This window comes from Alexandromys fortis, unplaced genomic scaffold (genome assembly GCF_014885135.2).
Source record: "Alexandromys fortis isolate MF-2015 unplaced genomic scaffold, M_Fortis_MF-2015_v1.1 scaffold_44, whole genome shotgun sequence".
Taxonomy (NCBI): Eukaryota; Metazoa; Chordata; class Mammalia; order Rodentia; family Cricetidae; genus Alexandromys; species Alexandromys fortis.
The window spans coordinates 7,999,591-8,023,267 of record NW_026067921.1 but is presented as its reverse complement, the minus strand read 5'-3'; the positions used below and the strand labels follow the sequence as shown (position 1 = coordinate 8,023,267).

The following is a 23,677-nucleotide window of genomic DNA, read 5'->3' as shown; positions in this document are numbered from 1 at the left end:
AAACAGTCCTCCCCCCCCTCGCCGGTCCCTCCCCTCCTCCTCCTCGTCGTCTGTTTACCTCAAGTTTGAATTTTATCTGCGCAACATTAGCTGGAATGCGGACATTGAAGAAGAAAAAAAAAAAAAAAACACTCGCTCTCAACCCGGCAGCAGCTCCGGAGGAGCCATGTGGCATCAAGCCACCGCAAAGGGGAAAAAAGTGCTCTTAGCAACACAAACATGGCGAAATAGCTCCGACATGCCCGTCTCACGCAGCAACCCTACCTTCCTTCTCTAGCCCGCCGAGCATCCTGATCGGCAGCCGCAAGCCCTTTGCGGGGGGCGTCAAGGGGCCCCGGGGGAGTGCGAGGGTGGACGTCAGCAGAGTCCACCGGGAAAATAGCTCGGATGACGCGCCAACCCATCTGCCTCACAGGGAGTGCGGGGACACCTTTTTCACCCCCAGGGTGGGAGTTGAGCACCAAATACCCGTCCCCAAGTCCTATTGGGCCCGTTTCCCCCACCCTACAGAACTTACCGGTGGTCTGAACATTACGCAGTTCTGCTTTCCTTTCTGGCTCCTTCCTCCGGAGCGAGGAGGAAAATGATGCGCACGTAGATTCCGAGAGCGTATTCTTCTAGAATTTTCCCAGGATGGTCGCGGGGAGCGATGGGGACTCAGAGACAGGTGCGGGGCTGCCGGTTAAAAGTTGTTCTGCGCACGGTGGACAACAGGGTCCCCGGGGCGGGCCGAGGACCCCCCCACTCCCTGCCCCCGGCGTCGCCCACTTGTCACGCCAGGCTGCTGCGTGCGCTCGGCTGCAGGGAAGGTGGCGTAGTTTCTTTTTCTCCCACCTCTTCTCACTCACTTGTTTTTGTAGCCGTGGGCTCCCCTAATGCTTTCCTCTCCACAATGTTGTTTCATTATATCATGTCCATCATGTGACACCGGAGAGGCCTCTCTATGGAAACTTAAAGGGGCTCCCACGTGACTGCAGCAGCAACAACAGCAGCAGGACCGGCGGCGGCGGCAGCAGCGGCCGCAGCGTTTGTACCACCACCCACCAGGAGCCCCTCGCAGCATCCCGAAGGGGCTTGTGGCGCTGCAGAAGCCCAGATAAGGGAGCCACTGCATCCGGGAGCTGTGGCGTCGGTGCGTGCGTGGAGCCCGTGCTCATTACACAGCAAACGGAACAGGAGCGTCCTTAAATCCTTTCCTGCAGTCACCAAACCCACGCTCTGTTAAATGACATTTCGTGGTTCCTACTTTATTTTCTCCCGAAAGCTGTGAGTTTCCTCTCAGGCCTGATTAAATTTTACAAAGTCACAAAGAAAAACCAGATTTGCCCCCTCAGTGAGCTCACTCGCAGATCGCTGGTAGAACAGAAATGCCCAAAGAATAACAACAAATAGAACCAGGCATTTGGTCCATAATTCCCATCACCACCAGTTTCAGAGCTTTCTGGAATTACATTCCTCCGGTAACTGTTGATGGTGCTCTCAAGAGGCAAAATGCAACGCAGTTTTTCTCTTCCGCAGCTATATTAGGGCTTTGTTGCTGACAACAGTAAAAACTTGTTTGTGTCAGGAAGTGAGGTATGAAGCTATGACCTGTAAGGTACAGACAAAACCAAAGTGGCAGTTTGGGTTCTACTTTTCTGACCACATTCTTTCAAATGGTGACAAGATGACTGCTATAAAATGCGTGTTTGGTTGGAAATAAGATGATCAGGAAAACATGCTTATCCCTTAATCATACTGTACATGTTACACACTAGAAATTATGTATACATATATGCATGTGTGTGGATAGAAAGCAAGCATGTGCCTTTTCATGTATTAGAAACCACTGATTCTGTCCCCACTGCTAGCATTTAACTTCAACATTAGCCTTTAAAGGCTTATTTGAGTCCAATGATGTATGGGAAGTAACAGTTTGAAGAACTTAGTCTTACTGACTTGCAGTCTGGGGAGGGGGATTCTACTTTGAATTGCAATTCTCTGTCTCAAACTTTTTATGGATAATGGAAATATTATCCTATAAATCTAAAATAAACGGCTATTTCTCTGTTGGCCCATCTTCTTTCCCATTTCTTACAAGGAAAACTAGATGGGCGAAACTGGGGAAAAGAAAAAAAAAAAACAACTCAGTAACCTGAAGAGTGGGATGGGTGAGGGCCTTCTGGCCTGGCCTTGGGTGTATGTCTTCCTACCTCATCAGCTATGAAAAACGATCGCACTTACATCCTTTCGAATTCTATTAACCTCCATCCTTTTGGCCTTCCAACCTCACGTTTCATCCTTTACCCATATTTCCCCTGACTCTCCCAATTCCGGCCCTTTGCTTATGTGCCCAGGTCAGGCCTTCCCAAATTCTTACCCCCCCACCCCCGCCCCCACCAGCAGCAGCTGGTTCTCTTCTCAGCAACTCTACCTCCTTACCTCTCTTTGACCTCCTTTAATCTCCACAGCCTGGCCCTTGACTTCACGGACTCGGCTTACCTTTCTTCACCTGAAATGTCCTGCCCTTTCTTGGGGTCTGCTTTTACCCACGCCTCTCTGGCCCCATCCCTTCTGCGGGCAAGCCCCAGCATTCCTCCACGGCTCGGCCTGGTCAGCTTGAATCTCATTTTGTTGGCTTGCCCTGGGCAAGGAGGGAGTGTGTGGTGCAAAGTGGGGCCAAGACTACCCCCGGACAAGACCCCTGCCTTGCCCCCTCCGCCCCTCCCGAGCCCTGGTTGCGGCGCTTCCTGGGCGGATGGTTTGGACTTGCTGCGGCAGCTGCGGTTGTGCTGTGTCATGCAAGAAGGAGGCGGCGGCGGCGGCGGCCGGAGCTGGAGGGGGAGGAGGGGAGGAACCTGATCCTCGGTAGCAAAGGGCTGGAGGCAAACACCGAGCTCCCCCTGAGCCGCCCGGGAGAGGGGAGGGCTCTGCTACCCCCAGGGGCCCTCCCTGCGGGGCAGAGGGTAAGTTGGGCGGCGCAGGTGGTCGCCTGGGGAAGGGAGCGCGCAGGGGGGTTAGGTGGGATGGCGGTAGCACTAGGAGCCATCGGGCCCCAAGGAGTCAAATGCCCAGCTAACAGAGACCCAAGCCATAGAAAAGATGGCCAGCCAGTAGCAGTAAGAGTAATTATTTGACTAATGCCCGACAGTCGCCCCAGGTCACACGGTGGGTGGAGTTGTAGATCCCGAACTCAGGACTCAGCTAGAGGCAATGATTCAGGGTTGTAGGGACTTCATCCCAGCAGCCCTGGCGCTGCAGGACACCCTTGAATAGCAAAAGGCCAACACACCCCAGGTTCCTCTAGCCTTTCTGGACTTTCTGGGTTGTCTTCTTCAAATCTAGGGGAAAGGGTGGGAAAATGGTCGAGCCTCACTGAACACACGGGGGTGGGGTGGGGGGACGCTCTTGGCCAGAGCCTTGGACAAGCAGCCTCTGGTGCAATTAAACAATCAATAGGAAAAAGCTTCATTCTGCCCCCCCACAACCCCAAGCACCTTCGACCAAGGTAATTCATAGGGCTTAAAGGAGAAAGAAAATGTGGTATATTTTGCCCTGCCCAAGCCATCAGTCAGCCTGCCACTACACAAACGGCCACCTGTTCCAGGGTTCACCCTCCCTTCAGAGGGATCCTTCTGAGAGACAAAACAATACTGCCCCATGTTCCAAGAGGAGACCACCTTAAACTCCCGACAATTTCAGCTCCATTGCCCTTTTCCCCCAGGGGAATCGGAAACCTAGACTTGAGAGCAGTGAACTGTAGAGACAAGGTGGGCACCTAGGAACGTTTCTCTTTTCACCTGCCTACAATTTTCAGGAGTTATTATTATTATCATCATCATTATTAATTATCATTATTATTCCTTTCCATGTCCCTCCTGGAAGTCTCCAGAAGCACTTTCTGCAACATTTTCCTGTCAGCCATCCATTTCGAAGGAAGGGGTTGAGGGGATTAACGGAAAGGCTCAGGGCTGTCTCAAAAGCTCATCCGGTTGCTAGGGAACTCAAGCTCGCCCCGCTCGCTAATCACCAGTGTGGTACAGGAAAATCAAACTGCTCAGGGTGTTATTAAAATGAATGGCATTTGGTTAAAGGCTTCTTTGCTTATGTTGTAGCATCCTGGTCTATTATCGATTGCCTCACACCCACATATCTTGTTTTCCTAATTTGATTTCTGTATTTGCGTCACTGCCAGGGACACTCAGACTAGACCAGTCAGGTTCACTTCCTGTTTCTCAGAACTGGTTTATATTTGGTCTCGCTGCACTAGCTGGTAAGACATTATCACGCTGATCCTCTTGGAAAAGAATTTCTGCTTTCTGTTGAAAACAAATTATCCCAATTAAATGCTAATTCTCATGGAAAACGTCATTGTAGGAGGCTTAAGGCCCTGCCAGGCTACTTTACTAGTGATTTGAGAAAGCCATTCTTGATATGTAAAGCAAAGAAAAATCCATTCCCCACTCCTCACCACCCCCCCCAAAAAAATCTTCATTCCTCAGCTTTGGAACTAAAGCTCAAGAAGAGAAAATATTTAAGTGTGATATTTCCAAAATGAAGCATTAAAAAGTACACATTGAAGCTGAAGGAATCATTTCAACAACTAAATAAGGCATAGAATTGAATGCAGTCCAGGCCCAGGAAGGACAAACAAGTATGGGTTGGCACTGTGGCCCCAAGAGTATGAAGTGTGATTGCAGGGCTGCTTTACATACAGGAAACCCTGTCACCTTGTGAACTAAATGTCTCTCTCACTGATTCCCCTACGTCCCTGATAAGGCAAGCCTTGCTTTTTATATTTTTTTGCTTCCAGTTCCTTCTTCTTTATAACAAGACTATCGCCAAGGCAATAGCAGAGAGATAAGACTGCAAATAGGTGGGTTCTGATGGAGATAATTTGTTGGGTGAAAAATAGAGCACATGCAGCTTTGAAGAAAGACGGGTCTCCACTTCTGTGTACTGGATGTGGGTCTTTGCATGTTGGTGGTGGTTTTATGGAAGCTTACTAAAAGATCTTGATGCTTCCTTGCATTTAATTCCAATTTCTAGCTGTTAGATTTGTTTTTCTGCATCCACCCGTTAGCCCCTAGCTGTAGAGACTGGGGTGAGTTCATGGGAAAGGTGACTTGGTGGTGGTGCAGGGAGTTTTGATGTGACTTGCCACATGCAGAAGATTGCCTGGTTTCCTTCTGCGTTTCGTCTCTCTTTGTCTTGTCGTGGTAGAGAAGCAACAGGCCAAAAAGTGCAACTATTTGTGAGACGAGGCATAGGCCTTCCAGTTATTCCAGATGCGGTCAACCCCGCATGCCTCAATGAACCAGGGGTGGAATGATGGAGGAAGGGCTATCCAAAACCAGTTATCAGTTGGATTCTGATGGAGCCAAACATCTGTTTGCCTGTATTTTAATTAGCAACAGATATAAACATACCCTGTTGTAATTTCGAATCCCTTAGACTCAAGATATTTAAAAAAAAAAAATAGTGTGAAGAAATGTGAGATTTGTGCTGGAAAGAGAAGTCCTGACTTTGAAACCCAACTCTGCTGCTCAATCCATTATTGAGTGCTTGCTGTGGCCCTAGAAATACAAAGGTAAGCACATTCCGGGGCCTGCAGGATCCTATGGTACAAAGAGGAGACAAAGGAAGACACAGTTGGTCACATAATAGTGAGATGCTGTCTACAGGACAGCTCAGAGGAGAGTGCTGAGCTACAGGAGTGGTGAGCAAAATAAAGGCAGGCCAATTCCAGACCAAAGGCACACCCGAAGAGCTGAGCCAAGAGGATGGTGCCCTCTAAGTAGAAGATGCTCCACACATGTTTACACTGCACGAATGCGTGGCAGAAGTCCTGAAAGATGATCGGGCTTCCTGTAGCGTGAGAGGCTTGATCCTCTAAGAAGTTTGGACTCACTCTAAGGCCAATGGCAAGCTGTTGATTATTTTTCAATATTTATTTATTTAATGTGTCTTTGCATGTATACCACATGCATATAGGAGCCATAGGAGGTCAGGAGAGGATGTCAGATATCCATGGAACTGGAGTTAACAGGCAGTTGTGAGCCACCATGTGGGTACTGGGATCCGAACCTGGGTCTTCTGCAAGAGCAGTAAGTGCTCTTAACTGCTGAATCCGCTCCTCGACCTATCAAATTGCTTAATGGCCACTTTTAAAAGATCACTGCTGTTTGGAGATTTGTTAGTGATGCTGTAAGCCAGGAGATTAATCAGAAGGAAGTTCAGCATCCTAAGGAAAAAAAGGGGGGCAGGGACAGGAACTCTTAAACTAAGACAGCAAGAAGGGGACTCTAGAAAAAGAAAGGGTTCAATATTAAAACGAGCGAGTCTGGTTATTGATTTTATCAATATGGTTGAGACATAGTGGGAGAACTATGGCTTAGGTAAACAGGATGATAGCAGTATCAGTCACCAAGACAGGGGCCTTGGGAAGAAAAGCAGGTCACAGCAAGAAGGAATTAGTTTCATTTTAAGCCTACTGAGTTTGAAGTATCCATAGGATATCAAAGTGAGCTGTGTACTACTTGCCAGAGGAAGCCAAAACTCTAGAGGCATCTCTGTGTCAGAGTCATTAGAATAATTGGGAGTTCATGGTTACAAATGAAATCCCCAAACGAGAAGGGGGCCTGGCTTCAGCACCATGGAAATGCCACTTTAAAAGGTGAGGAAGGGAGGGTACTAGGGAGCTAACTGGAGAGGTGGAAGGAGAAGGCACAAGAAGCTTTAGATGCTTTGTGAGGACAGAAAATAGCATTAAACACCAGAGAGTTTAAGATAAATGAAGGCTGAAAAGTTATTGGATTTAGCAACAAAGGTCATCTATTTGGCCAAAAGTACGTTGGTAAAGGAGACAGAGGAACTAGACTGCGATGGAGCGAGGGGCATGTGAGAACAGAGGAAGGAGCTGGAGGAAGCTCTCGGGTAGGAAGGACTCAAGGGCATGTCAAGAACAAACAAAGGTACTAGGAAGAGAGTAAACTCATGGTCTGTGAAGCTATGGGTGTACGGTGGAAAAGAAGAACTCTGGGTGCTCCTGGGCATCTTCCGGTTGACTAGCATCACCGTCTGCCAGTTCCCTGAGCTGAAAGCATGTGTAGACCTTCTTGGTTCTTCTGTTTCTCCAATTTGCACGTCCAATTTACGAGGACTTCAACTCTGCCTCTAAAACATTTCCCAAACTTAATCTTCCTACCTCCTTTGCTACCATCTTAGTCCAAATCAGCATCCTCTCTCTATTCTCATAATATGGCCTTTAAAAAAAAAAAAAAGAAGGAAGGAAAAAAATTAAAAAGTCTCACTAACTATATAGCCTGAGCTAGCCTCAAAGTTGTTATCCTCCTGTCTCAGACTCTTGAGTGTTGTGATTACAAGTGTGTGCCACCCTTCCAGGCTGTAATGAGTGATTGTTCTTGTTCTCTCCAGCACAGTTAGACCACCGATTCAAGCCAGGTGTCATAAGATATAAACCACAGCTTACCATGTGGCTTCTCCTCTTAGAATCCTTCCATGTCGTCTGCTTGTACTTGGATGCAGGCTAGACTCCTTTCCTGGCCTTCCATGTCTTGTGTGGCATCCTAGACCAGCTCTCCAGCTCGGTCTCAAATCATTCTCTCAGGTTCCAGCTCTACCATGCCTCGAGTATTTTCTTTTCAGGGATATTTTTTCATCCTTCTGGTTTTTCTTAGAACATCATCTCCTCCAAGAGCCCTTCCTCCACCTGAAGTGTCCTTCCCTATCCCCTTTCTAACCTCCCTGGGCATCTTTTCACAGTAACATAATTTAATTACCAAAGCCACACTACCATTCCCTTTATTGCATATAGTTGAGGGCTTCTAAAATGTAAATTCAGTGAAGATTCTTGCACATAGTTGGAGCTTAACACTGACCACTGGGTGTTTTAGGAAAAAAGGGAGTGATCTAATTAGTAGAAATTAGAGACATGAAGAACCACCTTCTAGAAGCAGGTATAGCGGCACAAACCTGTTACTCTGTTACTATACTACATATAGTTACATACTATATATATATATACTATATATATGTATACTATATGTAGTATAGCATATATGTATTTGTTACACTATTATACCTGTTACTATACTATATATAGTTACTATATATATTATAAACTATATATATGTGTTACTATACTATACCTGTTACTGTTTCTGATACTACAGTTCAGAAAGTTGAAGCAGGAGGATTGTGAGTTCAAGGCCAATCTGGGCTGTATAGTGAGACTCTTGTCTCAAAAAGCGGGGGTGGGGGGGAATTGGCATCTAGTGTGTTGAAAAAAGTCGGAATGGAGATAGATGATGGAGCACTAGGCTTTTAGGGATTCAGAAGAAGAAGAGTTCCTAGCTGTGTTACCCAGGTCATTGGCATTCTCTGAACCTCACTCCATAGTTAATAAATATTCTGTGTTTCATTGGGCTGTTAGGGAAATGAAATGAGATGGTTTAGGTAGAGGATAAAGTGATCTTGTCAAGTTGTTTCAGGCAGTCAGGAATTCTAAGGGTCAGTTCATAACCTCCAAATGTGAGGTCCCCTGTCATATAACTCTTGGTACTTATTATTAGAGTAAAAATTTGAGAGGCCTTTGAGACAGCTCAATGATTAAAGTCCTTTGCTTCCAAACCTTATGACCTGAGTTTGATCCCTGGTACCCACACAGTGGGAGAGAACCAACTCTTCTAAGTCATCCCCTGACCTCCATACACATGCCACAGAACAAGCATGGTCCCCTCCCCATGAACATACAGATTAAACCTAGCAAAAGCATGACAAGATTGTGACTTAAAAAAATAGTCTACAGCAATACAGCTTTTGAATGGTAATAAAAACACTAGGATTTCTGACTGAACCTAGAAGTTAGAATTACTTCAGATGAAATCAACAACCAACCCAAAATTCTGAAAAGTTGGGCAAAGTATATAACACAGAGATTGAAACCAAAGAAATACAAAAGAGAGTTAAAATGTATTAAAATACTTACTTGCTTTCTCAACACAGAAGCATGCCCATTGCAAAGGCAATGAGATAAATTTTCAAGTATCTGGTTGTCTAGGCAGATAGGGGAAGCAGACCTGTTCTTAGTAAGTGGATGAGGAAGTTGCTGTGACCTCTGTAGAGGGCATCCTGGCAGTGTTGATCACTTTTCAAACATGCAAAGCCTTTTGACCTCGCAAGCCTACTTTTAGGTCTCTACCCAATAGACAGATTCACACATGGACTGAAGGATGACTCTTCCAGGACCTTCACCAAAGCATTATTTATAGTCATTAAAGACTGAAAGCCACCAAATAGAGAAGTGGGTAAATACAGAACAGTGTGTAGATGGAAGGAAAGGTAGACAGCTGTGGGACACTTCCAGACACATCAATAGGAACCGAGCTTCACCATGCATTACTACATATTTTTAAAAATCAGATGAAGAACAACACGTATATTTTGCTGCCTTTTTTTCCCCTGTGAAGTGAGATCTACATTTTTCCAGTCTGGAACACATTATCAAGGGGAAGATGAAGGTAAACAGGCCAAGAACATATGCGGAGAGACTATTCTGAAGGGCATCTCAGAGATGGGTGAGGAAAGATGGCTGCCAAGCGAAGAGGGTGGCATGAAATACCCAAAGCCCCCAGAGCTATGTTACAGAATTTAGTGATAGACAGGACATGGGGAGTAACACAAAAGGAGACACTGCCATTGTCACAGTGGACTTGAGAATTCTTCCAAGATCAGATGTGTGGGCAGAGGCATCATGGGCTGAAATGAGGACTCCTACAACAGCCACAAGGTTGAGATGACTAGGAGTTAGAAGATGCCCCAGTGAAGATGTCTACTATAGACCTGGAGATGGGAGTCTGAAGCTCAGAAGTGCTACAGGAACTGGATTTATGAATTTAAGAGATCGCCTAGGGTGGGCAAAATCAAGATAAAACAAAAATGCATTTAATAGAGAGATTGAATAAAAAAGGAAATTGACAATGGAGACAATCAGAACCCAGAGAAGTAGAACTAAGAGGCCAAAGGTACCAAAAGGAGACTGTGTCATGGATTAACTCTCAGGACCACCAAAGGTCAAGAAAGGTTAGCATAGATCAGTAGTCTTCCTCCTGAGCCCTAAGGTCTTCAAGAAGTTAGGATTTTTTTTACATTTTCGTATGCCAAGTACCTTACATATGATAAACAGCTAGTAAACCTCTGTTAAGTGGGAGAAAGACAGGGATACCCAGACAGAGACAGACTGTCAAATTTATGTTTGGATCTCAGAAGATAAATCAGACAGAGGATGGAGCTCAGGAGTAGAATTTACCTACCAGGTAGAAAGCCCTGACTTTGCCTCTCAGCACCACAAAATAAATCAGTAAGTAAATAAACAAATAAGATTCAGTTGAGGTTCACCACAAGGAATCGTAGGGAACAGATAATCCTGTGCAATTCGCTTTACTTGCGACCTAACGGGCAGATTGATTACTTGTGGGACCATACGCCTTTATATTAAGTGTCCTCTCAGAACACTGATAAGTCACTCCTGTGTCCAGGACACCTAAGTCGCTTTTGTATTTCTTTAGGTCCTAGACAATAAAAAGAACAGTTTGGCCGGGCCATGGTGGCGCACGCCTTTAATCCCAGCACTCGGGAGGCAGAGGCAGGTGGATCTCTGTGAGTTCAAGGCCAGCCTGGTCTACAGAGCTAGTGCCAGGACAGGCTCCAAAGCCACAGAGAAACCCTGTCTCGAAAAACCAAAAGAGAGAGAGAGAGAGAGAGAGAGAGAGAGAGAGAGAGAGAGAGAGAGAGAGAGAGAGAGAGAGAGAGAGAACAGTTTGTTTTATTCCATCCATAATCAGTGGATCTAATTTGGCAAATCCATTATGGGGTCGCTACAGTTCCAGACAGCACTGTAGGAGCTCTTAGATGCGCAGCATCAGTTTCCTATCAAAGAGAAAGAGGACCCTAGGCAGGAAGACTGTCATCCTCCTAGACATACCACAGGCATCTCAGTCTGCCACCATTTCATGTGCCTGCTACCAGAAAAGACTGTAGAGAAATCAACAGAGAAGAGGGGCGGCTTCACTCTGAAAATGTGGGACTTGTTGACGGAAGAGTGTTCTTGGCACGATGGTGTATTCACTTGGAAGAGTATTTGTTTAGCTTGCACGAAGCACTGGGTTCAAACCTTAGCATCACACAAAACCAGAACAAACTGGAGCAGAGCGCCTACTGTAATACCAGCTCTTGAGATACGGAGACAGTACAGTCAGCTGTTCAGGGAGCTCTCGGTCAGCTGAGGCTATGTGAGAAGCTGTCTGAGGGGAGGAGAGGGAGAGAGAGAGAGAGAGAGAGAGAGAGAGAGAGAGAGAGAGAGAGAGAGAGAGAGAGAGAGATTGATTGAGGGGGTTCCTCTTTCTTCTCAACGCTAAGCCTAAAAACCTGATTTTGAATCACTGCCTACACTGGCACTTTACAGCCACCTATAACTTCATCACCAGGGTATCTGGCACCCTTTTCTAGCCTATAAGAGCACCTGTACACATTAATAAAAATGAAATAAATCTTTAAAAAAGACAAAACTTTAGAAACTAAAATAATAGAAGTAACTTCGATGTTAAAAGGCTTGTGACATCCTAACGTTATTGTGATGGGTGATTAGCAAGCTTTCTCTACAAAGGATGAGATAGAAAATATTTTAGGCTTCTCTTTCTCCATTCCAAATACTTAATGCTGTCATTGCAGTGAGAAAGCAGCCGTCACAAACACATGACTGAAGCCGAGTTCGGCGTGCACGCCTGCAGTCCCGGCACTCGACATTCCGGAGGTAAGGCAGAACGTCTGAAGATCAGGACCGACCTAGGTCATATGGCAGGAGGGCCGAAGAAGGAAAGACTGAAGAGAGGAAGCGAGGCAGGGAGGGAGGGAGGGAGGGAGGGGCTGTTGAATAAGCATGGCGATGTTTCAGTGAAGCTATTTATGGGTGACAAAATTTGGATTTCATACAGTTCTCCCATGTCATGAGGTTCCAGTCCTCTTTTAATATTTTTCCAACCATTTTTTTAAAATATGAAAACAATTCTCCGTTTATGGGCCACACAGAAACAGGGTGTGGGCTGCATATGGGCGGCATGGGGAGTAGTTTTGCAACCTCTGGTTTAGATAAGTGTGAACATCTTGTTATGAAAAAGCTGTCCAGATTTGGGCTTCCAAAAACAACAGTTTGCTTCATTTCTATATCTCTTAACCTTGATTTTTCACTTCTCAAGTTTGCATGGACATGCGCGTTGAGCTGTTGATCTACATCTGAGTTTCTCGGGAACAGAAATGTCCCCCAGGAGAGGTAGTCTTTGCATGCTCCCGTCTTCCGCGTAGTGTGCACGTCAGTGACTGTTGGGGCATTTGAGCCAGCAGTGGACCCATATGCGATCATGGTCCCACGATACTATGATGGGGTTGAAAACTTCTTGTTGCTTAGTGATAGCACAGCTTTCAGAATGCTGGAGCAGGAGGCATGATCGACATGGGTAGGGTGTGCTGGTGCCAGTAAGTCCTACACGTCTGGTCACATAAAAGTGTAGCAGTACAGCTGCGCAGTGCATAACACTTGATGGTTACTATAAAGGACCGTGGTAGGGGCTTATGTGCTTACTAAGCTATACTTCTGGTTACTATTTTATTTAAGAGCATACTCCTACCAATAAATATGATTACTGTAAGATACTATGTCATTTATTCCAGAGGATCTTATATCTTTTTTTATCCTTGATTTAATATAACTTTTCATTTATCATGGCCCTGTGAGCAATAAAAATTTTTATAATTGTAGTGTTTTTTTTAACTCAGGGCGGGGGCACCACACAGGTCCCAAATAAATACACATGGAGGCTTATTCTTTCTTATAAATGACCAGCCTTAGCTTGGCTAATTTCTAGCTAGCCTTTCTTAACTTATCCTGTCTACCTTTTGCCTCTGGGCTTTTACCTTTCTCTGTTTCTATGTATCTTTTCTTTCCTTCCTATTCTATGTCCGGTTATGTAGCTGCATCACTGGACCCTGGAGCCCTCTTTCTCTCTCTCCTAGATCTGGTGGCTTGCTCTCCTTTTTCAGATTTCTCAGCCCCGCCTATCCTTTCTCTTGCCTTGCTATTGGCCGTTCATCTCTTTATTAGGCCAATCAGATGTTTTTGATAGGCAGGGTAGCACAGCTTTACAGAGTTAAACAAATACAACATGAAAGAATGCAACATATCTTTGCACCATTAAACAAATGTTCCACAGCATAAATGAATGTAACAAATCTCAAAATAATATCCCACAATATATGTGTGTTATATATGTGTATATATAAGGCATAATATAATATACATGTGTATATGTGTGTATGTTATGCCTTTATATATATACATACCTAACACACACACATATATATCATGTAGCCCAATAAACAGTAGTTTATACAATATAGGTGTTTGTGATTGCTTTCTGTTTAACAAATAAGCAAACCACTCAAGGACATTTCTTGGATTGCGTCTCCATCATTAAATGACTCTTGATTGTATTTTATGTGATAAAGAATTATTCCTAATTAACTTTATAAATACATAAAGCCAAGATTAAAAACAACAGCTCTAATCAGTCGTGTGTGTGTGTGTGTGTGTGTGTGTGTGTGTGTGTGTGGCTTAGTTACATTTCTATTGCTATGATGAGACACCATGACCAAGACAACTTATAGAAGAAATAGTTTATTGGGGCTTACAATTTCAGACAATCCAAAACCATCATGTCTGAGAGCATGGCATCAGGCAGGCAGGCATGGCACTAGAACAGTAGCTGAGATGTTACATCTTGCAGCAGGCAGAGGAACACCACTGGGAATGGCTCAAGTCTTTTGAAACCTTAAGGTCTGCCCCCAGTGACACACATCCTCCAACAAGACCACAAGTTTTGATTCTTCCAAAACAGTTCTACCAACTGGGAACCCAGTATTCAAATATATGAGCCATTCTCATCCAAACCACCACAGTGTGTTTGTGAGTGTATGCAGATGTGTGAGACTGTTCCCGAATGCATCTATAGGTATGTTCATATGATTGCACATGCTTATAGAGGCCAGAGGTCAACCTCAGGTGTTGTTGTTCCTCAGGGGCCATCTAACGTGAGTATTTTTGGTTTTGTTGTTGCATTTTCAGCTTGGTTTTTTTCTTTGATTCTTTTTAAGACAGGGTTTCCCTGTAGCTTTGGAGCCTGTCCTGAAACTTCCTCTGTAGACCAGGCTGGCCTCGAACTCACAGAGATCTGCCTGCCTCTGCCTGAGTGCTGAGTGCTGGGATTAAAGGTGTGAACCACCACCTCCCAGCAGGTTGTGGTTTATTTCGAGACCAGGTCTCTCAATGGTACCTTGTGCTCACCAGCCTGTTCTGCAGATCCATCTTTCTCCCCTTCCCAGTGATGGGGTAACAAACTTGCATCACTACACACAGATCTGTATATGGGTGTTAGGAATCACACTCAGATCCTCATACTTGTATGCCAAACATTCTACCAACTAAACTATGTCCCCAGCTCCCACTAATCATACTGTATGGTCATTGGGGTTTTTTTTGTTTGTTTGTTTTTTGAGATAGAGTCTCACTGTGTCACTCTGGCTGCCTGAAATTCATTATGTGGACCAGGCTAGCCTAGCACTCATAGAGATCTGTTTGTCCCTGTCTCTCAAGCATTGAGATTAAGGGCATGCAGCACCACACCTGGCTCGCTAATCATATTTTTTGATCATCATAATTCATCAGATGTTGGTAGTCTGCTTTACATGATACTATGCTGGGTGTGATAGAGACAAAAGAGGACAGAACATTGGTAGGTAGAGAAGTAGCTACTTAGAAAATCTAGTGGCCGAAAAAAAAAATTCAGTGAGAATTGCCTGGGTTTGTGGCTGTATAAATGCATAAAGTGTGTCTTTAGGAGCAACTGAAGGCTGCCAGGGGAGGGGAACGGTTGAGGTGTGAGCTCTTTTGCATCCCAGCTGTACGGCCTTGGGCTGATTATATAAACCATACGAATTTCAGTTTCCTCATTTCAGACTGGGGATATAACAAGAACTACCTACGAAGGAGGTTGGGGATCAAGTAAGTTAGTCTGCATAAATCTGCTACTCCCTTGGACGCAGTGAGCAACTGATAAATTGCGGCTGTTGCAGAGGAGTAGCGAGTACAGCTTTTTCACAAGAAGCACAAACAGGCAGGGCAGACTAACCTGGAAGCCACAGAGTCACAGACACATCTAGAAACCCACAAACCTGAGAAGGAGCGTTTGGGTGAGCATAAAAGCAGAAGTGATCGTGTCACAGGAGCATACAGTAAGGCGGCTGGCCAGCTGTTGTCCCTAGCAACAGCTGCTGGGTTGCCTCCGAGGCTCCACCTACCTACAGGCCTAGCTCCCCAGCGTCCACACTCCAGGCACTTAAATGTCAATTGTAACTGGGTAAAAAACCCGTGCTGCTTCCTTTTAGCCAGGGCATCTGAAGCCCAGACACCTAAACGTTCCTCCTGTTATGCCCCCACTAATTCTGGACTTCTACCCTAAGCTCTGCCCCTTCGTCCTCTGGTCACTGGGTGTTGAATGCCAGTGTTCCCCTGATGCTGTGCTTCCCTGAGCTCTAGCCTGTTCCACCGTGGCTCAGATGCTTTGTCCGTAGGCATCTGTATCCTACTGCTCGACCCTACTGTGTTCTCCCCTGGGACCCATCCCAGGTGTCACGCCCTCTCAGGCAACCCACTAGAATAAGGCTGATCTGCTTCTTAGTAACAGCTTCCTGAGTTTTACCTTGCTGAGGGACAACAGGACTTTCCCAGCCTGGCTTTCCTATCCCAGGCCTCTGTATTTGCAACCCATGCCATATGGAGGGAGTACCCCCATGCCAGGGTTGGTTCCTGTCCTTTCTCCACTGGCTGTGTATTATCAACAATTTCTAGCAGGACTTGTGAGCGTTTGGTAGTAACATCAATAACATTTTCCCAGTACAGATGACCCAATTAGTGGCACAGGGGCACAACATCGGGGTAATAGCAAACTTCAATTTATTTAGAATCAACTGACAATATCATTCTGCTGAAAAGCAGGCATTAAATAAAGTTGGCACAACTTGGGTTTAAACTAATTCCTTATTGAAGAGGTGCTATTCTATGCTTAATTCTAACCAGACAAGACAAATGTGTTGGTGAAGCAGAAGTGACAAACTGCTACCGCTGCACTCTTGAAATGGAAAGAACCAGAGAAGGCAGCTCTGCCCTCATGCAGCTGGCCGGGCCAGGATTAAGAGAGCATGTACAGGAGAACCTAGGAAAGAACGTTCTACAGGAGCAAAATGTCTGGAGAAGTACATTTCCATACAATTAATAATTTCAGGTTAATGAAAATGGAATAGTTAAAAGAAAAAAAAAGATCAGGGTCGTTGCTTGTTCAAGAAGCAGTCCTGATCAGCTCCTAGTTTTAAAGGGTGTGTGCGAAAGGCAGGCAAGGGGATAAGTGACAAGTTTGCTCTGTGTGAAACAGCCTACATCCTACGACCTCAGATGGGTGCGAGGGACACAGCTCAGTCGGCAGGGTGTTTGCCTAGCCAGCACGACACCCGGGTTCACACCGAATCTGGTGATGCATGTCTGTCACCCTAGCTCTCTGGGGGTGCAGATAGGGAGGATCAGAAGTTTAAGACCAGACTGAGATACGTGTGACCCTGTAAAGGAAGAACCTCCAAATAATCCCAATCCGCTCAGTCGATGCCTGAAACCGTGGAGATTCAGAAACCTTGTGTGTACTGTGGCTAGTTCCTATGCATATCTATGATAAGTTTAACTTATAAATTAGGGACATTAGCCGACATAGCAATGGATTAGACAAGATTTTATTTAAAACACATACATTGCCTATTTTCGGACTGTTCTATTTGACATTTTTGGGCTAACAGTTGGAAACATAGCTGAGATCACAGGGGAAAACCAGATGAATGGAGCCAGTGTATAACTGGGCCATCTCCAAATGCAGGGCTCGGACCTGTGAGAACAATGATGTGCAAGGGAAGGTCCACAGGCAGCTGGAGTCTGGGGAAAGGACTGAGGACAATGAACGGCTTTCTTGTTCACACGCTGGAGTCAGATCCAGTGTCTCATGCACACTAGCGAGAGTTCTGACCCCGAGCGGCGTGCGTCCTCTGGCTGTTCGTGTTGTTTATGTTCATAGTAAAGGATGATGGCGGAGGAGCCATGCTGCTGAATGGGGCAGACTGGCGTCATTGAGTGAAAACTGGCTCATTCAGCTCTAGCTCTTTCTAGATCCTTTCCCTGATACATTCTCTTTCGCAAGCTTATCCCCCAATTCTTTCTTCTTCTACCTAGGGTCTTGTGCTATGAAGCTGAGGCTGACGGTGAACGTATGTTTCCATGGCAGCACCCCCAGTTGTTAGGACTGCAGGGGTGAACCCTGTAGGTAGACATTTGGCTCCACCATTTTGGTTGGTCAGGTTCTCAGGTTGGAGTTTTGAGCCTCAAACTCAAAGCAGTCCTTCCGCCGGGCCTGCCACTTGGTACTGGGGATTAGACTCGGACTCTTATTCATGGTAATCGTGTTCTCTGCCACTGACCTATTTATGCCCCAGGCCGCTTTAAAAATATGTCTGTGTGTGTGTGTGTGTGTGATCATGTGTGCATGGGCACATGTGTTTGTATGGAGGACAGATGTCAGCCTTGAGTGGCATCCACCTTACTTTTGAGACCTTGTCTTTGTCACCTAGGGTTCAGCTATTAGGTGAGGTTGGCTGGCCAGCAAGTAGTACCAGCGGCCCACCTGTCTCCACGTCCCCAGTTCTGGAATTACAAGCATATATCTGGCTTTTTAAAGATGTCGATTTTGGGGATCAAATCTAGCTCTTCATGCTAGTTGGCAAGCACCTTACCAAGTGAACCACCTCCCAGCCCCCTATATTCCTGAATGCGGATTATAGATTGACTAGGGGTGCTTCATGCGGAAGTCTTTTCTAAAGAGGCTAATAGCGTTAATTGCCTTGCACCCTCCTGCAGACTGGCTGTAGAAGAGAGGAGGTTTGAAGTCTTACTTACCATCTAAGTCTGTCAGGATCAAAAGCTCCAGGCAGATAAGGGGCCCACTTTGTGTCCTGAAAGCCGTAGTAGCTCTACCAGCGGCCCTCAGAATGTCAGAAAGAATCCGACAGGAGTTTGGAGTCCACGTTGGGGAGTAAGTCGTCCTGTGAAGGATGAAGAGGCAACCAGATGAGCACTCCTGAGCCATTTTCAAAAGGAGCAAGTGATAGAGACATGACTGAAGCCAGAAAGCAGACTCCAGTCCCAAGTTCCTTGTGGTGATGAGATTCTGTTTGTGCTACAACAAATAAAGCTTGCCTGAAGATCAGAGTGTGGGGCTAGCCACACTAGTTAGCCAGAGAGGCCAGGCAGTGGTGGCACACACCTTTAATCCCAGCACTCCTGGGTTAGAGGCAGATGGATCTCTGTGAGTTCAAGGCCACCCTGGGCTACATTGAGATTGAATCAATCTAAAAGAGAAACAGAGCTCACACCTTTGATCCCAGCACTTGGGATCACAGGCCTTGAGTCCCCACAGTAAGGAGGGGGAGACGGGAAGGGATATGCTGGGCAGAGAGAGGAATAGAAGGCGGGAGGAGACAGGAGCTCAGGATTCAGTCTGAGGTTTTGTCGAGACGGCATTCAGTCTGAGGACTCTGTCTTGTAGAGACAGGATACCCCATCCAGGCTGAGGATTTTGTAGAGGTAAGAACTAGTGGCTGGCTGCCCTGCTTCTTCGATCTTTCAACTTTCACCCCCTAATATCTGACTCTGGGTTTTTATTATTAAGACCAATTAGAAATTGCGCTACAATTCCCAAGACAGTGAAAAGGGACCATTGCAAGCCATGTCACGGTCTCTGTGTGTCACAGAGAAGAGTGCTGGAAAGGCCAGGCATGGTGCACGAAGGGGCATTATTACCACAGGTGGGGTCAGACAATGGCTTGCCCTCAGCGGGACACTTTAAACCAAGTCTAGCACATTGGAGTATGTTGTGCCCGCTATAAACAAAATCAATTGGGTGGCTGACTTAGAGCCCTGCTGTTCCAGGGTCCAAATTACTCAAAGAATGGTCTAAAAGGAGAAGAAGGAAGGCAGGGGACAGAGACATCGGAATAAAGAATAAAGAGTTTGGAACCATTGACTGTCTAGTCCATCTTTGGAACGTAGGCTAGGAGAGGAATACAAACGTTTTGACCTTGATCGTGGAAGGAATTGTTCCTGCTGCGAATTATCAGACCTTTAGAAACCATGATGTATCCAAGCGATTCATAGGCGACACGGCCTTCCAGGGGGAGGACCACGTCTTTAGCTCTAGGGTCTGCAGTATTAATGGCCGTGAAACATGAATCTCTGGATGGGAGAGCGCTTCAGTTTCTATTGCAAGAATGATCCAGAAATAAGGATACGTGCAGCCTTAGTCATCCTCTAAGTACGCCAGACCCCCACCTGAGCTGCCCCTTCCTTGTAACCCCTGTAGAGTTCTGACGCCTCTTTCTCACCCACGTGGCCCAAGCTAAGCCAATCAGTAAAGGGCATCCCTTAGTAACGGATTTGGGTATGGGCACGTGACCTAGGCTCCTCCCACCCAAGAGGTTAGGACTTTTGCTGAGAAGGCCTAGCTGAGATGCTGTCCTGGATCTGAAAACAGAAGTGCGCAACTCAGAAGAGGTTGAGGGCGCTGTAGTGGGACCAGGAGGGAGAGACTGTCCAGAACGGAACTGTCACCTGGGCCCAAAGGACAAAGGAGCTGTGGGGTCCTGTAGACGCCTTCCCTGGCAGAGTGAGGGGTTTCCAGGTGTAAGACAGTGGGTTTGCCCCACGGTGCTTGTCATGGTCAGAGCCCTTGTGCCTCCTAATACATCGGCAAGCGCTTCAAAGGCTGTGTAAGTGTGTGGCTACAGTCCCAGGGCAGTAACTATACGTCTCCCCTCTAGTGAGTATAAATGAGTGTCCTCGGGAGCGACTGGGCACTGTGTGTTTAAAACCTTAGCGCATACAGTAGTAAGTCCTGGCGGTCCAAACCTGTGATGCAAGCTCCTGAGAGGCTGAGACCAGAAGATCCCAAGGTCAAGGCCAGTCCAAGTTTTACAGTTAAACCCTACCTGGACAAGAAAAAGGAGGAAGACCTAATACCAAGAACAATGAAAACCCTCTTAATATATATGAACCATTTAATGTTTAACATAGGATTTTCATTCTTCAAGACTTTCTCCAAAGAATATAATCAGACATGCTCACAAAATTTAATGTGTAATGAGGCATTTTTTGTAACAATGTTTGGAGATGACCTAAGAGTCTAATAGATATCACTGTGTGAATTGTAATATACTCTTATGAGTGTAGTCACATGGTAAAAAGCAGGTTTTGGAAGGTGTCATGACATCTCAAAATGTTATTTGGTTACATGTTATGTATGTATGTACACATATATGGGTTTTTTTTTTTTTTTTTTTTTTTTTTTTTTTTTTTTTTTTTNTCTTTTTTTTTTTTTTTTTTTTTTTTTTTTTTTTTTGAGGCATGGTCTCTCTATTTAAGCTCTGGCTGTCCTGGAACTTGCTATGTAGACCAGGCTGGTCACAAATTCACAGCGATCTACTTGCCTCTGCCCCCTGAGTGGGGTAAAAGTGTGTACCATCAGCCTAGCCTGGCTTGGTTGTTTATTTAAATGTCTTTTCTTAGGGGTGGGGAGGATCAGACTGAAAAGTTACAGTACAGTGGCAATACCTTGGTAGCAAAATCAGTTAATTTTCTTCATGATTTCTGTATATTCTAAACTGCCTTAGTATTTTAAGTCTTCCCGCAAGCTCTTACAATCAGAGAAAGAAAAGATTCACCAAGGAGAAACTTACTATGAAACGAGAGCCCATGATGAATGAAGGAAGGGTAAATTTAAATGAGATTTAAATTTCAATTTAAATGAAACATTCAAATTTAAATGAAAACCAAAGCTTCTGTTCCATATAAGCTACAAAAAGAATTTCCAGCGATGAGTGCGTTGTGAGGAATTGCTGAGGGAAGTACCACATCCTGGGATTATGCAACTAAAAAAATCTGGGTTTTTTTGTTGTTGTTTTCTTTTCATTTTGTTTTTAGTCAGGGTCATGCTATATAGCCCGGGCTGGCCTCAAACTTAAGATACTTCATCTGTCTCCCACTTTCTCAAAAGTGCTGAATTTACATAGCTGTTCCATTAGGTCCTGCTAACTTCGCCAATAATTAAAAAAAGAAAAGTGAATTCCAGACCCTACTGGCTGATAAGCTAACCACTTAGGAAAAGAAAGTTAGTGTCTACATGAGGCAGCAGGGGGTTCATTGAAGTTAAGTACTGTGAAGTACTGCGATTTCCTCATCCCAAAGGCCTTAAACCTCAAACCTCAAAATCCTCATTCCAGACCTCCAAGGAAGGTAGGTCATTATCCCTTTGAGGCAGAAGCTGCAGGCCCTGGAAGTCAAGTGCTTGGCACATGATCTCCTCCCTCCCTCCTAGTAGCTGATGAGATGGAGAGATTGCAGGCATATTTATCATACCTGGCATTGCAGAGAGATTTCCATGGGACCCGGATGGACAGTCTGAAACATCAAGGGACACGATTGTACCATAGCATTAGATGAAGTGATCATACACAAAAGTTGCGAATTAATAAAACCTGGTTGACCAAGAGGTTTCAAAGTGGCTATAATAACAATTGTGCTTACTATGTATGAAAGTCTATGCTGAGATGCTTTCTATCCATTATCCTGCAGGTGTTATCCCCGTCTCCCAGGTGACACACCACAACTCAAGAGTGTCACATGTACACGCTCCTGATGGTGTATTCGTAGGCCTGGGAGCTAAGACCGAGTCACAGAAAGTCTGAGCTCGGAACCCACAATTGATGATACATCAATGTGTCTTCATTTGCTCCCTGGCTCCAGTAATGGCTCCATTCATTTCTTTTACGAAAAGAAAGGTTTATTTAGCTGAGTAACAGCTCAAAATAACACAAATGGCTGGAAGAGGAGGAAAGCAAGAAACCCAGGCCACTGAGCACTTACACACAGAACCACCCTGTTCTGGTTAGCGCCTCAGAACCACTCCACAGCTAAACAGGTTAGGAGTATCTCCCCCTCCCCCACCCCTCCTGCCTGCCCCCACCCCATCTCCGGCTCTCAGGTGATTCAGTCCAAAAACACTGGGCTGCTTAACAAAGCCAGGATTCAAATACAGATCTGCTGGACTCCCAAACCCTGGCTACTTTTGCTACTAACTAACTAACTGAATAAATGTGACAATACAGTATACAGGGGGTGGGGAGTAAATGTTGCAATTGGCTTTTAAAATGTTAAATTATAAAATGTAAGTCTTGTGTTCCTTTTCAACATTTAAAGTGCAGATAGATCTGTTGCTGGGTCTGACAGTGTGTGCTGAGGCAGGAAGACTGCAATGGAGACTAATGGGGTGGGGGTGGGGGAGGCCGATATAGTGAGTTGCAGGCCAGCCTGGGAGACAGGGTGAGATTTTGGCTCAAACATAAACCGAACCTCAGATCTGAGTTGCGGAGGTAGCGTCCTCAAGCCAGCAGCGATGTCAGAACATCCCTGTGATCTTCAGTGAGTGTGACAGGAGGAACTATGTTCTGGAGAGGGGAGATGCCCACTCGGGTTTGGACTCTGCTTACACCAGCTGGGGACAGTTGCACTGGAGTGCCAAGCTTTCAAAACCACTTTGACATGTAAGGTTACGGATATCTAGAGGAAGCAAGCCAGCTGGCGAGCATATACCTTAAACGGGGTTATTTCATAAATGTAGAGTAAGTGGGAAAACCTGTGTGCCCGTTGAAAACCTTCAGCTAGTAAGAACGGTGCTGTATGAAGAAATATATATATTGCAAGGGTTGTGAGAGACAGCTGTGGCTGGAAGGAGGCAGATGTGGGACAGCAAGTGAAAAGCCAAAATATGATCGCACCTTGTGTATTGCTTGGGAGATGTAAGTGCTGAGCCAAATACTTTAAACGCAGCAGGCACTCAAAAAATATACACTGAGCTGAACTGGACTTGCAAAAACTCAAGGTTGTCTTGTGGCCAGAGGCTAGACAACCACCTGGTATACTCAAGACTCCCCTCTTTCCACCTGGCCCAGCTCCTGGTTCTCAGGGTTCTGGAACCTCCAAATTCTAGGAGAACAGGCAAGTATCACTGTGACACCTAGTTTGATGCATGCTAGGCAAGCACTCTCCCAACTGAACTAGATAAATCCAGCCCTGCATCCTGTGTTCTAATTACAAAGCCTATTATAGCTTTCATCCTCCCCCACCCTCCCACCCCAGAGCTGTTGATCTTTTTTTTTTTTTTTCATGAAAGGTCACCTGTGTCTCTTTTGGAGACCCCTCTTGGTCCCTTTTCTATCCATCTCTCCAAGAGCTCCTGTCCACCTTCCTCCCTTGGCTCTTTCTTTATCCACTATCTGCATTTTTTCCCCCTGCAAGACAGGGTTTCCCTGTAGCTTTGGAGCCTGTTTTGGAACTAGCTCTTGTAGACCAGGCTGGCTTCGAACTCACAGAGATCTGCCTCTGCCTCCCGAGTGCTGGACCACCGGCCACTATCTGCATTCTTTT

At 45.6% G+C, this 23,677-nt stretch overlaps 1 protein-coding gene and 1 long non-coding RNA gene across 21 annotated transcripts in view; one reads left to right on the top strand and one right to left on the bottom strand.

Moving 5' to 3' along the window:
• The window catches only part of LOC126501217 (uncharacterized), a 92,696-nt gene extending 90,102 nt beyond the window's left edge, over window positions 1-2,594 (bottom strand). For 2 of the 3 annotated variants that reach the window (XR_007591584.1, XR_007591585.1), the window contains exons 1-2: window positions 2,422-2,557; window positions 518-1,590 (exon numbers count right to left, since the gene is read on the bottom strand). This is a non-coding gene — a long non-coding RNA (uncharacterized lncRNA). Of the gene's footprint in view, window positions 1-517; window positions 1,591-2,421 lie in introns of all 3 variants that reach the window. The other variant, XR_007591586.1, reaches the window with a different exon arrangement.
• Window positions 2,446-23,677, top strand: part of LOC126501214 (uncharacterized) — a 166,316-nt gene continuing 145,084 nt past the window's right edge. For 9 of the 18 annotated variants that reach the window (XR_007591579.1, XR_007591577.1, XR_007591576.1 and 6 more), the window contains exons 1-2: window positions 2,809-2,945; window positions 11,731-11,812. The gene's annotated coding sequence lies outside the window, so the exon portion shown is untranslated. Of the gene's footprint in view, window positions 2,946-11,730; window positions 11,813-23,677 lie in introns of all 18 variants that reach the window. The other 9 variants (XR_007591581.1, XR_007591583.1, XR_007591582.1 and 6 more) reach the window with 6 other exon arrangements.